Source organism: Dama dama, chromosome 13 (assembly GCF_033118175.1).
Source record: "Dama dama isolate Ldn47 chromosome 13, ASM3311817v1, whole genome shotgun sequence".
NCBI lineage: Eukaryota > Metazoa > Chordata > Mammalia > Artiodactyla > Cervidae > Dama > Dama dama.
Window position 1 is genome coordinate 57,323,864 of NC_083693.1, and position 15,875 is coordinate 57,339,738.

Genomic DNA, 15,875 nt, shown 5'->3' on the forward strand with positions numbered 1-15,875 from the left:
GAAGAGAGGCAGCAAGGAGAAGCAGGGCCAGTAGCAGGGGTCTGGCTAAATTAGCGAATTTAATGATTCATATCTGAATAACCAAGAGACAGGTCAAGTCTCATAAAGGGGTCTCTGGGGGAATTCACACTTTTGTTGCTGTACCGACATCTATGGAAATAAAAGATGAGGGCATTCTCATCCCTTGTCACTGACTTCCTGAACCAGCAGCAGTAATTGATGGAGTCTGAGTCTGTGTGATGACTTCATGGAGGGCAGTGAAGATGGCTGTGAAGTGATGGCAGAGTGATGTTCATGAGCTGATGCCATCAGAATGCTTCATGGTGCCACCATTATGGGGTATCATTACAATATGGAATGGAGAGGAGGTGTGTACGCCTTCTTGAATGGATGGGCCTCACTGGTTAAGATTCTCAATAATTTCTTAGAGCATTCAGAACTTGATCAGGACTCTACTGTGAGGTGTCAGCTATGCTTATGCAAATATTTATAACTTAGTTGAAGCCACTGTGTTACCAAATCCAAGTTTGTACTGCTTGCCCCATGACAGATCAATAAATCAAGAGACAGGTTGTTGGGGCAAGGAATAGTGACTTTATTTGGAAAACCAGCAGACGGAGAAGATGGTGAACTACTACTGTCCCAAAGAACCATCTTACCCAAGTTAGAATTCAGCCTTATTTACACTAAAAGGGGAGAGGGTATGCAAACTTCTTGGTGTCAGAATCCTTTGTTCTTGAAACTATCCACAGAGGTCAGGTCATGATGTTTCTGTAAACCTCCAACAAGACAAATGTATTCTGTTTTGGAACTTTTTATCTGTATATGAATGGAAAAGTGTTATAAAATGTTATACCTTTAAAGAGCCTTGAGAATGGACTATTCTGTATATTTCAGACTATAGACAATATTCTTAAAGTAAAGGCAATACAATACAAAGATTAAAGAAAAAGAAACATCTACTGTGGAGTCATATTTATTCCTCCACATTACACTTATGCTGTGAATAAACATCTCTTTTAGAGATTATATTCGACTATTTGCAAGCAAGCATGTTTGTCATTTTCATAAAATCCCTTGGTAAATGAACGCTCTAAGCACTGTTAACTTATTTATGAATAATTTGGATAGACTTCATTGGAATATTATAGTCAAAATTCTGGTGCATGGAATAGGAGAAATCAGTTAAGTAATTTTTCTTAAGAAACCCTCTAATGGGAGATTTCCTTCCTAGATGAATGCTTGTCACTTTAATGTTTATCACCTTAATCTATTTGGTCATCTCAGAAGCACTTATGGAGCTTCAAGACCCTGAATCAATATGAACAATCTTTACCATAGATTCTTTATGATTACTGTTTTTTTAAAAAGCTATTGTGTAAGTTTTTACACCTCAAACCGACTTTTCTTGTTTCTTTGGGATTACATTACACAACTGACAATCTGTCAGGCTAATGTATAATATTCACTGGCTCATTATCAATATTATATCATTGTGAAAAATAGGTAAGTATTCATACAGTTGTCCCTCAGTATCCATAGGGGGTTGGCTGCAGGACCCCTCTGGATACCCAAATCCACAGATTCTCCAGTCCTTTACAGAAAGTGGCATAGCATGCATGGGTTCAACCAGCCACAGAAGGAACCGTAAAATACAGTGGGGCTGACTGTGTGATGTTATATCCAGCCTTGTCTGTATTACAATTAGCCTGTAATTGATCGTGGAGAGCACCTTGGAATTGAAAATGTGATAAACCACCTTTGGGTGTAGGAGAGAGAACATAAGCTTAAGGTTGGTAAGAGCTAGGATAAAATTCTACTTCCCTTTCTTTTCCTGGAATGTTATTAAATTTCTTTAATTTTTCTGTTTTTCTCCCCAATCAAAAACAAATAAGAGTGTTGTGAAAATTAAGTTAACTACTGGAAAAAGCACCTGGCACATTACAGTTTCCCAGAATACTTTTGAATACTTTCTTTTCCTCCATTCTGACAGAAGAACTGGTGCTAGAATCTGGGGTGAGAATAAGTTATAATGCAGGTCTTGAGTCTTCAGCTGTGGGCAGAGGAGAAGGGCCAGAATCTGGGTACCAGTGAAGAAGTTCTGTGCTAGGGGTGACATATGTCAAAGAGCTGCACTAAGATCTTCTCTGGGGGTCACTGTTGTTCTGTCGCTCAGTCGTGTCCGACTCTTTGTGACCCCACGGACTGTGGCACACCCAGCTTCCCTGTCCATCACTATCTCTCAGAGTTTGCTCAAACTTGTGTCCATTGAGTCGGTGATGCCATCCAACCAACTCATCCTCTGTCATCCCCTTCTCCTCCTGCCTTCAATCTTTCCCAGCATCAGGGTCTTTTCCAATGAGTTGGCTTTTTGCATCAGGTGGCCAGAGTACTGGAGCTTCAGCTTTGGCATCAGTCCTTCTAATGAATATTCAGGACTGATTTCCCTTAGGATTGACTGGTTTGATCTCCTTGCAGTCCAAGGGACTCTCAAGAATCTTCGCCAGTACCATAGTTTGAAGGCATGAATTCTTCATCCTTCAACCTTTTTTATCGTCCAGGTTTCACATCTGTACATGACTACTGGAAAAACCATAGTTTTGACTGTATATGGACTTTTGTGGGCAAAGTAACATCTCTGCTTTTTAATATGCTGTCTAGGTTTGTCATTGCTTTTCTTTCAAGGAGCAAGTGTCTTTTAATTTCACGTGTACTGTCCACAGTGATTTTGGAGCCTAAGAAAATAAAGTCTGTGGGGGAAGCAACGGTAAAATCCCTGATGATAGAAGCCCGTCACTGGCATTATAGTATCTCTGCAGAGTCAGGGACGGCACTACCTCTTCCCAGTTTAGAGAGCTGTACTGAGGGGGTAGCAAGTCTGAACCTGGGAAGGGGGAAACCCATGGGTGGGTGTAGTGAACCCTAGTACTGGTTATCAAACTGATCAAGGCATGAGGTCTCCCAACAAGGATTGGTCCTGGTGAAGACAAGCCTTCCTTATGCAGTAGACAAGTGGATAGGCCTGCAGGACACACTGTCCCAGATTCGGTTGAAGGAAAATCAGGAAAATTTCAAACACACAGAGCAAACATGGTCTGGATAGAGCTTCCCATGTTAAGCAGAATAGAAATAAAACAACTAATAATAAGAATAAGAACAAAAGAATTCTAACTATGGAAGACAACTAAAAACAAACATACAAAAACCTATGCGTACATTCCAAGTGGAAGAGAGAGAAGTAAACTAGTATACAGAGCACAGAAAAAACCCAGTCTAAAAGGAAACATTACCCAGAAAACAATTCCTGTTGATTCACTCTGCAGAGAAGCTTACTGAAAATATGGTCATTAAAACCAGGCCTCAAAGATAAGATGATTAAAGAGCAGAATGGGATAAAAAGAGAAAAATAAGAAGATAAATTTAAAACCAAAGCAACACTATTACAGATATAATAAATAATAAATAACTTAGGCACAAAGGGAATGGAAACAAACTTAAAATTTAATGTGAGGGATGGAGTCAAGGTTTGAGATAATTACAAAGAATGCAAAAGAAAATGACTAAAGGGAATAAGGAGTCACAAAGATTTCTCAAAGAAGAGATCGTCTTTTTGATTTCATGGTTTTCCTTCCAAAAAGAAGGAGAGTCTGTAGTCATATAATCATTTCCATTTGCTTTTACCAAGACTGGAACAAGATGGAAAAGATGAAGGTGTGGTTCTTCACTGAAGTAACTTCTAACTGCCAAGGGGTTCTAGAAATGTCTTTTTTAATGCAGTGATGAAATTGTTTTATAAATCTCCCTGGTTATATAAGTGAAAAATAGTAATTCTGAGATTAGTGCAGCCTGGAAAACTTCTCATCTTCCCCAAATTTTGGTTAACAGCATGTAACAGGATGGTGAATGAGACTTCTTGTTTTGGAATTGTTGCTTAAAATGCAGACTGTAGAAAACTAATGAGTGTTTCCACGTTCTGCAGAGGGCCATCAGTAAGCTCTGAGCATCTCTCTTTTGTATCCTAGTAAGAGATAATATGGACTAAAATACATTTTAAAGGCTCAAAGAATAAAACAAATTACATGAAATTTCATGAAATGGTGAAGGTGGTCAAATGCTTCAGTAATAAAATGAGTAAGTCATGGGGATGTACTGTACAGCATAGCAACTAGAGTTAATAATACTGTGTTGCATATTTGAAAGTTGCTGAAAGAGTAGATCTTAAAATTTTCATCACGGGAAAAAAATTTTGAAACTACATATGTTGATGCTAGCTATTGTGGTGATCATTTTGCAATACATACACAGATTGAATCATTATGTTGTACACCAGAAATTAATATGCTGTCATATGTAAATTAACCTTAATATTTTAAAAAAGCGAACCACATGAAAAGAGACAGCTAAAGGTGGTAAAGAATCCACCTGCAATGCAGGAGACACAGGTTCCATCCCTGGGTTGGGAAGGAAATGGCAACCCACTCCAGTATTCTTGCCTTGAGAATCCCATGGACAGAGGAGCCCAGTTCATGGGGTTGCAAAGAGTAGGACATGACTGAGTGACTGACCAATTGGCTTTACTACTCCAACTCATTCCTAGTAGAGGAATTCCTCCTCCTGTTCATTCCCAGTAGATAACAAAAGGTATAGGCTTCAAGGATATTCACTGTAGTTTTGAATTCTTCACCAATTAAGGAGTGCCATGGCTTTTCTCTCCTCACAGCCATCCCCTTACAAACCAAGATAAATGGGTTTGAGGAGACTACCTCACAGGAATTGGGGGTGCCTGGAAGATGCCAACACTAGTTTCTCAGTCATGGCTTAGATGTCTGTTCCCATGGCAGCCTTGCAGGCCTGCTCCGCAGCTATGGAAGTCATGGGTGCGGCAAACTGAGAGCAACCACAAGGCCGAGAGGGAGCAGCAGGCGGGAAGCTCTTGCTCCCATCATTTAGGGCACAGAGAGGCAGGATTTTACATAGGGGGTTACCTATTGCAAAGGAACCACGTGTGCTTGATCACCAGCGATGGTGTTTGAGGCAAGGTTGGAAGCGCTGAGTCAAAACACATGTGTCACATTAGAAGCCTAGGCAGCGGGGAGGGCTCCTCCAAGAGACACTCAATAGAATTCACATGTGCTCTCCTCTATAAAGGAAGTGTTTCAGAGAGAGAGAGCTTTTGGCTGAGAGAGGATGAAAACTGCACGGTAGGTAATGTTTTTTGTCACTATTCTCTAAACTCTTGTTTCTGCCTCAATAAAGGAAAAGTTAGTCAGGAAACAGAGGCAAGAAGGAGAAGTACTAGAAGCCTGGGTTAGGAGAGCGGAGCGTTTACTGGGTGTGAAATTGAAGTCTTTAACTTGTGCAGGATTAGACACTTGTAGGCCCCAGCTCAAATTTTTTTAAGAGGCAAGAAAAAAAAAAAAAAAATCGCTCAATCATGTCCAACTCTTTGTGACCCCATGGACTGTAGCCCGCCAGGTTCCTCTGTCCATGGGATTCTCCAGGCCAGAATACTGGAGTGGGTTGCTGTTCCCTTCTTCAGGGGTCTTCCCAACTCAGGGATCCAATCCAGGTCTCCCGTCTGAGCCACCGGGGAAGCACAAGAAAGGGAGATTCATGATGGTGGTTATTAAAGACAAAACTGTCCTGTTTGGACTGTGCTGAATGCAGACTCTTCAATTAACCTGTCAATGCTTGTATGCCATAAATTACTACTATAGACTTTGTATAGGCTGCTAATTTAATTTATCCTTTGGTATGCCTGATAAAATTTATGGTTCGAAACCACATGGTATTTTTTTTTTTTTAATAGTCTTAATTGAGTTAAACCTCAGGACAGAGATGACTGGCTTTATAATTCTTATCACACTAGGAAGCATTTAACAACTTCTTTAGTGCCAACAACTATTTGAAATGAGGAGTGTAAATTTTACTCCTGATTCTTTAAGAATTATCACACCTCTTATGGTTTAAAGTCAAATTAATTCAGGCATTTAGTCCCCACTTTTCGAGGACATACAAAAGCAATTATCAGCCATGTTTTGGGGTTTGTGTCCATATTCTTAAAACTTTCAAAAGTCCTCTAGAGTGGGCCACTGTTTCCTCTGCGTTGCAGCCCTCTCCCCATGCAGAGGCAGGCGGAGCACAGAGCACTTTTGAGCCGCAAGTGTTTGCTTGTTTGGAGCAAGGGGAAATTGTTAGTCTGTCAGTGGTGTCTGACTCTTTGCAACCCAGGGACTGTAGCTTGCCAGGCTCCTCTGTCCAAGGGATTCTCCAGGCAAGAATACTGGAGAGGGTTGCCATTGCCTTCTCCAGGGGATCTTCTTAACCCAGAAATTGAACCTGGGTCTCCTGCATCACAGACAGATTCTTTACTATCAGAGCTGCCAGGGAAGACTGGAGCAAGGGAAGATTGCTCTAAAAAATGTTTACACAATATTTGTGTATCATGGCTGGGGCCTTATAATGCATTCCTGGCCTAGTAATTTTTGCCTTCTATCTATAGCTCTGTTGGTAGGAGTGGATGGTCTGACCCACACACGTGGTTTCTTCCTCTACCTCTCTGAGGCTTCTTTCCCATGAGCGCCCTTTTGGAATTGATTTCACCTGTTCTCTCCTAGATGGGCCCTCTTTCCTGGTGTAGTGGGGGAGGTTGTTGTAGTGAGGGGGTGCTGACACAACCAGCTTTTTCTTATTAATTCACTATGTCACACAAGCACTGCTTCTGGAATCCTTGACAGATATAATGAATGATAAGAGGGAAAAGAAAGTGGAGGAAAAATGATGCCAATGAAAGTGGGATGAACAAGAAAAGTTAAAAAAGAAAAAGATGGGTTAACTTAAAAGAGAAAATCAATCAAGGTGGTGGAGTGACATCAGAAGTTGCTTCAAATTTCTGTGTGTGGAGCTGGCATTTGTGGACAGCCCTGCTCTGCTTCTGACTTGCACAATTGAATGGAGCTAATTGAAAGGATGTATGGATGGCGTTACTATGATTTTATAACAGCCTAAGCCTCTCTCTGCTGTGTGAAAATGAGCGAGCACTACATTTTACTAAACTGTTAGCCTGCTTTGGCAGCTGTTACACTGTGATAAATGATTGTGGAATTAATTAATTGAAGAGGTTATTATACTATTAAAATTATTTCCACCGAGGAGTAATGATGAAAATTCATTGTTAGCCAACGAGTGTCCACCATTCGCTAATGGATAATTTCTCTCCTAGTATCATAGATTTTTTTTTGAAACACATCTCTATTAGACCACATATTAGAGCTTTATTTGAAGAGGTGCCAAATTTTTTTTTTTTTAATCATTCCATTAAAGAAGTGGTTGTAATGAAAGGAGGGTCAAGATCTCCCATTTTAAATTTGCCTTTTTTCCTTTCAGTACTATCTCATTTTCCCTCAGTAAATTGTCAACTGATTCAGTTAGAGTTGAGCTTAATCTACCAGTTCACTGCTGTTAAGTTTCTTCATGTGCGTGGAACAATTACTTACTAAAATGTGGGCATCAGTTTTTATTGATAAGAAGGCATCATCTTTCCTTCCTGTAGTTATTAGAGAAGTGAGTATTCCTATTAATTGCTGTTCCATCAAGTATTTTTAAATGTTCTTTTGAGCTCAACTCTATCTCAGAATACCTGGAAATTATAGCAAGAAGACTTGGTAACTTATTCTCTTTCCCTTATTCTTTAATAAGGGAAATTGTGAAATGACAAGTGGAATTCTTTTTTTTCCCAGTAGTGTCTCATTTATTGTCTTCATTTTAATACAATAAATCAATTCCTTTTTATTCTTATAGAGCAGATTGCAGTTGACACCCATTGTGAGCCAACCTTCCTACTGTTTCTCATCCTAGTATCAACTTCTGAATCTTCACTAGTGGAATTCTTAAACAACGACCCTGTGAACTCACTTTAGGTAGTCTGGACAGTGAGCCATGACCCAGCAGGAGGGGCTGCACCTGAAATTAGTGTCCCCCAGGACTGGTGGTCTCTCTTCCTTTGTCAGGAGGGGCTGTACCTGTAGACATCGTCTCCAGGTTGTGGGCAGCTTGCTTTCCCCGGACAATGCCTATGAATAGCTGGCACCCCATACGGTGGTTCTAGTGTTTTCTCTCTGAGAAGAGAAGTCACAGTGGGGTGGGGGTCCTTTCCCTGGAACGTGAATGGATGCTGCAGTTGCATCAAAGCACCCGGTCTTCGGTCACTTCTCTGTGGGGATGGTGGTCGGACAGAGGACTGGGGTCTTTTCTTTTTAGACCCTGGTCTTCTGAGTTTCCCCAGTGGAGCCCATGCATGCTGTAGAATGGAGGGAGCCAACTTATGGGACAGAAAAATACTGTATATTGGTTCTTAGAAATTTTGACAGTAGATACTATATCACTTTTCTGGTTTCTTGGAGGAGAAATTTCCCCTAAACATGCCAGGTCTTTTACTCCACACCTTATTCTCTCCAGCCAGGGGTAAGTGAATTATTGGGCTGGTAGGAATTGATCAATATTTATCAGTTGTTAGGAGCCAACCTATCAATAGTCTTAGATGAAAGGCATTCGGGATTTCTTTCCCCTTGCCTCTCCTGCTCTAGAGGAGGGAAAGCAGTGACTTGTGTAAACGTCTTGCTCTACAGACTCAGACTTTCCAGTGGGGTCTGTTCCTAGGGCTGGAGTTGGAGGGCAGAGAGAATTTAAGCCTAACTGGTGCTCATACTAAACTGTTTCTTCCAACTCGGCCTTTACCAGCGACAGGGATGGCAGTTTGGATGCCCGTTTACTTTGTACACTTGTCTCATTTTTCAATTGGCTGTGGACTGAGGGGAAGAGCTTGGCATTGACTGGGCCCCCTTGGGTTCCAGCAGCTCCCGCATCTTCTCTGGTTGGGAGCTCCTGCGGGGTTGAAGCATCACCTCCAGTGCTGTTCTTCTGCACTGATTGATTTACTGTTAGTTGGAAGGTGGTGCCATAGGGGGAGATTTCAAATCCCAAATGTTTGAAACCAAGCGTTTGGATCTGGTGAATTTGAAGATTACACCCCACTAGAAGCATTTTCCTTCCAGGCTAAATAAACAAGCTAATAGATCTTTTTGCAGCCCAAATGCTTTACTCAGCTACATTCTTACTGGGGCAAAGATAATCTATCTGGAAACGAATAATATTATCTGTGAAATATAGTCATAGGTATTTCATGGTCAGTTAGCTTAACTCTATCCTGACTGTTGAGGAGCTCTGATGGTTTCAGGAGTTTTTGTGGAGATAAAACATAATTTAAAGATGTAACCAAGCATGTAAAATCTAGCATTAAAAATGTAAGTCAGACAGAAGGAGAAGTATCATCTGACATCCCTTTAATGCAGAATCTAAAAAAAATGATACAAATGAATTTTATTTATGTAACAGAAAGAGACTCACAGACTTAAGAGAATGAATTTATGATTGCCTGGGGAAGAAACAAAGGGGTGATGTAGGGAGTTTGGGGTCGACACGCACACTCTGCTGTTTTAAAAATGGATCACCAACAAGGTCCTACTATACAGCTCAGGTCCTACTATACAACTCAAGGTCCTACTAAAGCTCAGGCTTGTGTGGCAGCCTGGGTGAGAGGGGAGTTTTGGAGAGAGTGGATACATGTATCTGTGTGGTCGAGTCCCTTTGTTGTTCACCTGAAACTATCACAACTTTGTTAACTCTATACTCTAGTATGAAATAAAAAGTTAAAAAAAAGTCTAAGCTGAAATTCTATTAAACTCTAAACATGCCATAAATAAATGACTTAATTACCAAGTTGGTTTGTTGGGCAGGGAATTCAAATAGAAGAATCTTGATAGTTTCCTAAAAGATAGTCTACTTAAGATGACTTGATATTAGTAACAGATAGCTGCTGCAGATATAAATTCCTTGTGAGGCTAGTTCTAAGTAGTCTGGACACAGCTTCTTTGTGCATTGTCAGGCCTTAGTGGATAATTATCTGACTATATTTTGAGCTTTGAAAGATGTGTTTTGAAGTTAGACTGAATAAACAGGAAAACCTCTGTTTTAAGATGAGCAAAAGCGTACAATTTTTTTTTTTAAGGCTTACGTAAATCAAAGTAGTCTCTTGGTGACCCAGAGTTATCATTGAGTTCATTTTACTGAAATGCTTTTCATGCAAAAATAAAATCTTTTTATGACAAACGGATGGCTTTCCTTGTAGGTGAATTTGTTATTATGTTTGAATACACTGCTAGAAATCATATTGCCTGTCTATAGGAAATGTGGATAGATTAAATTTGTCCAGGTTCTCTGTAGAGGATTAAACAAATTTGAGAAAGTGATATGAGAACAGTAAGGAGAAAGAATCTCTCTCTCTCTCCTTTTCTCATTTCATTGCCCTAGGAATTCAGTTAAGCCTTAAGACTTCTCAAGTTTGCATTACACATTATTATTTATGCCCTTTCTTTCATTTTACCTTTATTCTTCTCTGATATTCTCATTTCTTTTCTTCCTAAATAGCATCAGTTTTTATCCATAGCTTTATTGTGTCACATTACATTTTTCTAGACTATGACTCCTTAAAGGAATTAGAGTGTAACTGTTATATTCATTGAACAAGCCTGCACAGCATAGTACCCAATAATTATTAGCTAAATAAATGTGCTATTAGTATGTGAATAGGTAATTTGTTATACAGAAACCTTCTTTGTATTCTGCTTTATAATTTTATATTACAGAAGACTATTTTGCATATATTCTAAACCAGAAACATCATCATCCTGATAGTCTTTCCTCTTCAGCAAAATAGGTTTAATTGCAAGATATGCTTCATTGCAAAGTTCCAGTGATGATTCACTGATTTTCATTATTGCACTGACACCTCACTGTACTTGCTCCATTGCTCATGCCATCATTACGAATGAAGAAATACTTTCAAACAATGGGATGGACCATGTGATTTATCTAGTCAGCCTAACTGGAGACTGTTGAAAGAAAAGTAATTAGCTATTTCCTGGAAGTTTAGTAGGATTATTTTTTTCCCTTTTTACCTGGGTGTAAAATATCAATACATCTACTTATAGTACTTTTAAAGGTTCTGGATAAGTGTTTTCTACAAGGAATATAATTTGCATGTCTTGGAAATGACTCAGCCTCATATTTATCAGTTCAGTTCAGTCGCTCAGTCCTGTCTGACTCTTTGCAACCCCATGAACCACAGCATGCCAGGCCTCATATATATAGGATTCAAATATATCTGATAGAAATGTGGTTTATTATTTCTGAGAGGACAGAACTTCAGAGTATGGACAATGACATAAAGATGCCATTTGAGTGTAGACGAATGTCCAGTATGGAAAGAAGAGGACACAGCTATATCCATATGACACTCCCCACCTTTGTTAAGCATCCTCTAGGTCTTTGCCGAATAACCTTCTCTGAAAATTTTGTCTTATAGAATTTCATTGCTGTAACCTGTACATGAGACGGCTCAATGATGTGAGAAAGGCTAAGGAGTATGTCTATTGTTTGAGTTAAAAGCAAGCTTGTTTACAAGTGTTTTCAAATATATAATTATCACAAGTGATGGACTTCCGTCATCTTGATTCCTTTTCTGTGCCTCCTCACGAACACATCCAGGAGTATTACTTCCTAGTTTAGGGAAGGAATAATTTCACTGTGGGAAGAAACATTTTGACACTTTAATAAATCCTATTATTAGAAAACTGACATTTTGGCTTATAAATAAACTTGGGGTTTCCAAGGATATGATTTAACTGAAAAATACTGTATTTGAGCTTCTGTCAGGAAAACATGTTGAGAAAATGCCAGGTACATAAAGTTCTGGTGCTTTCCTCATTAAGTACATTTTATTATCACCATGTTGTTCTCTGACCCTCCTGTAAGTACTCCTGCTCATTCCCAAGGCCTGAAAAGTATGCTACACAGAGGCTGCCGCTGGGCCAAGAGCTTTTGAGTCTTAAGATGCCTCTACGGAGCAGTGCGTAGCAAGCTAGGTCATGCATAGTCATGCAGAAATGCTGAGTAGTTTCCTTTTACATATGTACAGTTTGGGGCGTTGCTATTCTTTGCCTAGAATTTATAACTGCTGTATCAAGATAATCTTTTAGTTAAGGGATATCTGGAAGCTTTTTATTTTAAAAAGCTGGGTCACTGTAATCAATAATTTAAAGAATTAATTTAGTAGTGAAATTCCTTTAAAAATACATGACATTTTTCAGAGTGAAATTTACATTCCCTTTGTGGAAGGGCTGTTTTCCAGTAAATGTAGTCAATAAATTTATCTCTGAAGGCACAAATGTGTGCATAAGAGCCTTGAAACATCTGGTGAAGTGGTTTCTTTGAGAAAAGCCAAAATATGGTGCTTTGAGGCTAGTCAACTATAAGAAATCTCCTTTTGATATGAAATTAAAGTGTTTTTATTGTTACAAGAAAAAAAAAATCCCTTTCAAATTTTTGAGTACCCAGTATCTCTTTAAAAAAACCTTTTTGCAAATTAAAAAATAAAACTGGTAACAGTATGTTTCAGTTCTCAAAAGCTCTATGAAAATAATATTAGGGATTATGTATAATATAAACTAATAAACATGACAGATTAAATGTTAACCCAGAAGACTCCTTTATATTTCACAAGATTAGAGACAAAATATGAGGTTTTTAAAAAATTGATAAGTCATGTAAAGAAAAATTTAAAAATGGTCATTAATGTTGCATAGTAAATATGAATTTGTCAACATATGTTAAGTATATACATATTTAATAAATAGCTGTTAGTATCTAAAATAGCCCCCTTCAAATTTTCTAAGCATAAACTCTTCAGGGGCAGAATTAAATTATGGATAAGTGAGTTTTTGTACCAGCAAGTGAACTATGAAGCAAAAAGTCCTCTTTGCTCCTTCCTCTTTTTCTCTTGTTCCTTCTACCCTTTCTTTTGCCTTTTCCCTTTCCCATTTTTTTCCTTCCTCCGTTTTTCTCTTTCCCTTTTTCCCCTCACATTTGGTATCAATGGTTAGTCACTGGGAACACACAGGTGAAAAGATAATGTTTCTATCTTCCTGGAACTCGTGATTCAACGAGAAAGCACTAATCAGGCATCCATTAATCAATGTGATAAGTAACTTAATAGTACATGGAAATCACAGAGAAGAGACAGTGAAGAGTGTTAAGAGTGTTCTCATATTTAGGGTAACACAATCTGAAGCTAGAATACTTTGAAAGAAGGGAATGAACTTGTCAATGATTTGGGGAGGAGGATAGGGGATTTGAGAAAAGGGGACATCATATGAAAAATTTGGAAGTGTGAGATAGTGTAACTTCAAGCCTCTCTTTTGGGTTTCAAATACAGATAGCGGAGGTTGGGAGACTAGTCTGAGTAGGTAGGCATGGGTTATGTTTTAAAGGTCTTTTGTTTAGAAAGGGATTTATACTTTATTGTACAGAGGACAGCATACTTTGCCTGAAATAGCCAGGTAGTACATATTTTTGGTTTTGTGGGCCATGTAGTCTCTACAACAAGGACAGCTTGTCTTTGTAATGATAAAACAGCATGGACAATATGTGATTGAACAGGGATGCATTCTAAAAACCTTATGGATGCTGAAATTTGAATTTTAAATAATTTCTGCATGTCATGAAATTTCTTTTCTCCAAACATTAAAAATGGAAAAACTATTCTCAGCTCACAGGTTGTACAAATCAGACTCTAGTTCAGATCTGACCCACAGGCTGTAGTATGCAGACCCCTCCTACAGTAGATGATGAAATTTACTGAAGAATTTCAGTCAGGGTGGGTGCATGATCCTATTGGTATTCTAGAAACTTTTCTCCAGTATGGTATGTTTAAAACCATCTTCTGAGGAATCATACGGGAAGTTGCTCTGTGCAGAATGGGTCCCAAGAGCCAGTAATCTTAGGAAGTACTCCAATTTGTATCTTTTTCTTGGAGATTCACAAAGCACATTAATGTGGTAAAGGCACTGAGAAGGGGTGCAGAGAACAACTTGTTTATGTTGTTAACTTGATGTTCACTACACTTACGGAAACTTCTTTGGAACATGACTTAGGAAATGTTATTTTAATGGAAATTAATAGATAAGTGAAGTGAAGATCATTAGGAGCAATGAAGCAGAAATTCATTGCAAAATTCCCTGAAAAAATATTGAGGGAACAATCCAGGGTCTAATGGCAGAATATAGAAACTTTATTATTATCAAAGAAACACAAAATCTAGAGAAAAGGGGGACAATGTTAAGTATTTTTCTATAAAAATGGGAAAAAATAAATAAACCACAGTCTTTATATATGTGTGGCTTCTTATACACAGTATATAAAAATAGCACACTTAGAAAATAAAAATTAATGGAGAGAGAAGGAATAATTGAAGACTTAAGTTGAGCTCCTGGTTTTCTATTTTATCTTCCAAGTGCAATGGGGTAGGGCCTGTAATGCTCAAATGGTCAAAGGAAGATCACCTCAATAACATTCCAACATGCAAAAAAGAAAACTATGAAAGATTATTAATAAAGTGGATTATTTTCTAAGACTATGTCAATCGGGGTTCTTGGTTGCCAATGACAGAAGCTGATTGGGTAATTTAGGTTGAAAAGAAACTTACTATAAATATGTTAGCTCACAGATTCAATACAAAGGTAGAGAGCCTGGCTTAGAAAACAGGCAGTGAGCACAAACAGCAGAAGCCACAATCTGGGTTGCCTCGTGGGGCTGATTTCTAAATTTGTCTCGTGTCTTCACCTTCTCCCAAGATCCAAAGTCTTGAGGAAGAATATCGGATACCTGAGTAGCTAGCCTACTTGCCATGCTTTTGTTCTGCATCCCAGGGCTAGGATCCTACCTCCTTCCTTAAGCTCTCCTGGGAGAGGTGGGATACTCTATCCTGCCAGTTGTATAACCAACTGAGAATTCTCCACAGATAGAAAAGGTGTTTGTGTTGCCTCTCCCCAGATGACAAACATCTGCCTCAACACACAGAAAGGGAACTATTTGTGAACATATCTGAAATCTGAAGTATATTATTCTCATTATTATACAACTGTACTAGCTGGGTCATAGCACTTATTTAGAGGATAAGTAAGCTAATATGAAAAATTAAATATCCAAATACAAGTGTGACTTGATCAAACTTGAGCCTTTGGGACACAGTAGAATTAGAACAGTTGGGTTTTAGTGAATAGGGTTCAGTGATTTTCTCAAATACCAGAGAATCAAAGAGTATCTAAAATCTAATTATTTCAACAAAATTTCCTGAAAGAACCTAAGAATTAAGATTAAACTAAGTGCTATATGATTTTCTGTGGATTAAAAAAAATCTAATGATATAAAACAAACATCATTGTATTCTAGGAATTTAGGAACTTTGACAAAATATTGATTTTACTGAGATATTTTGAAACTATTTGTGTATCTTCATTTAGCTCTGATATTGTTTAACACTAATGTATTAAGTTTCACCCTGTTTACTGTAAGTTGTATGTTAATATCATCATTGCTTGTTCAGTTTTTCTTCTGGGATTTTGGAAGAAAATTTGAGTATGAACTACCAAAATTAGTAAAATAGGTATCTGAAAATGAAACTGTTATAGGTGACTGAGCTATTTTCCTTGGAGATTTATTTCAAGATATAATAACTAAAGATTCAAACTTAGTAATTTTTTGGCACTTAACTTTGGCAATAACTGTTAGTCTCTATTTGTTTCTAAACAAAATTACAGAGGGGAGTGAGTAAGTTAAACCTTGTAGTAGAAATAAAGACAGAATTGTTTCAGAGAAGTGTTTGGGCATGCTTGTATCTTTGCCCACTTAACCCTGGCATGAAAATGAAAGTCAAAGTCGCTCAGTCATGTCCAGCTCTTTGCAACCCCATGGACTTTAGA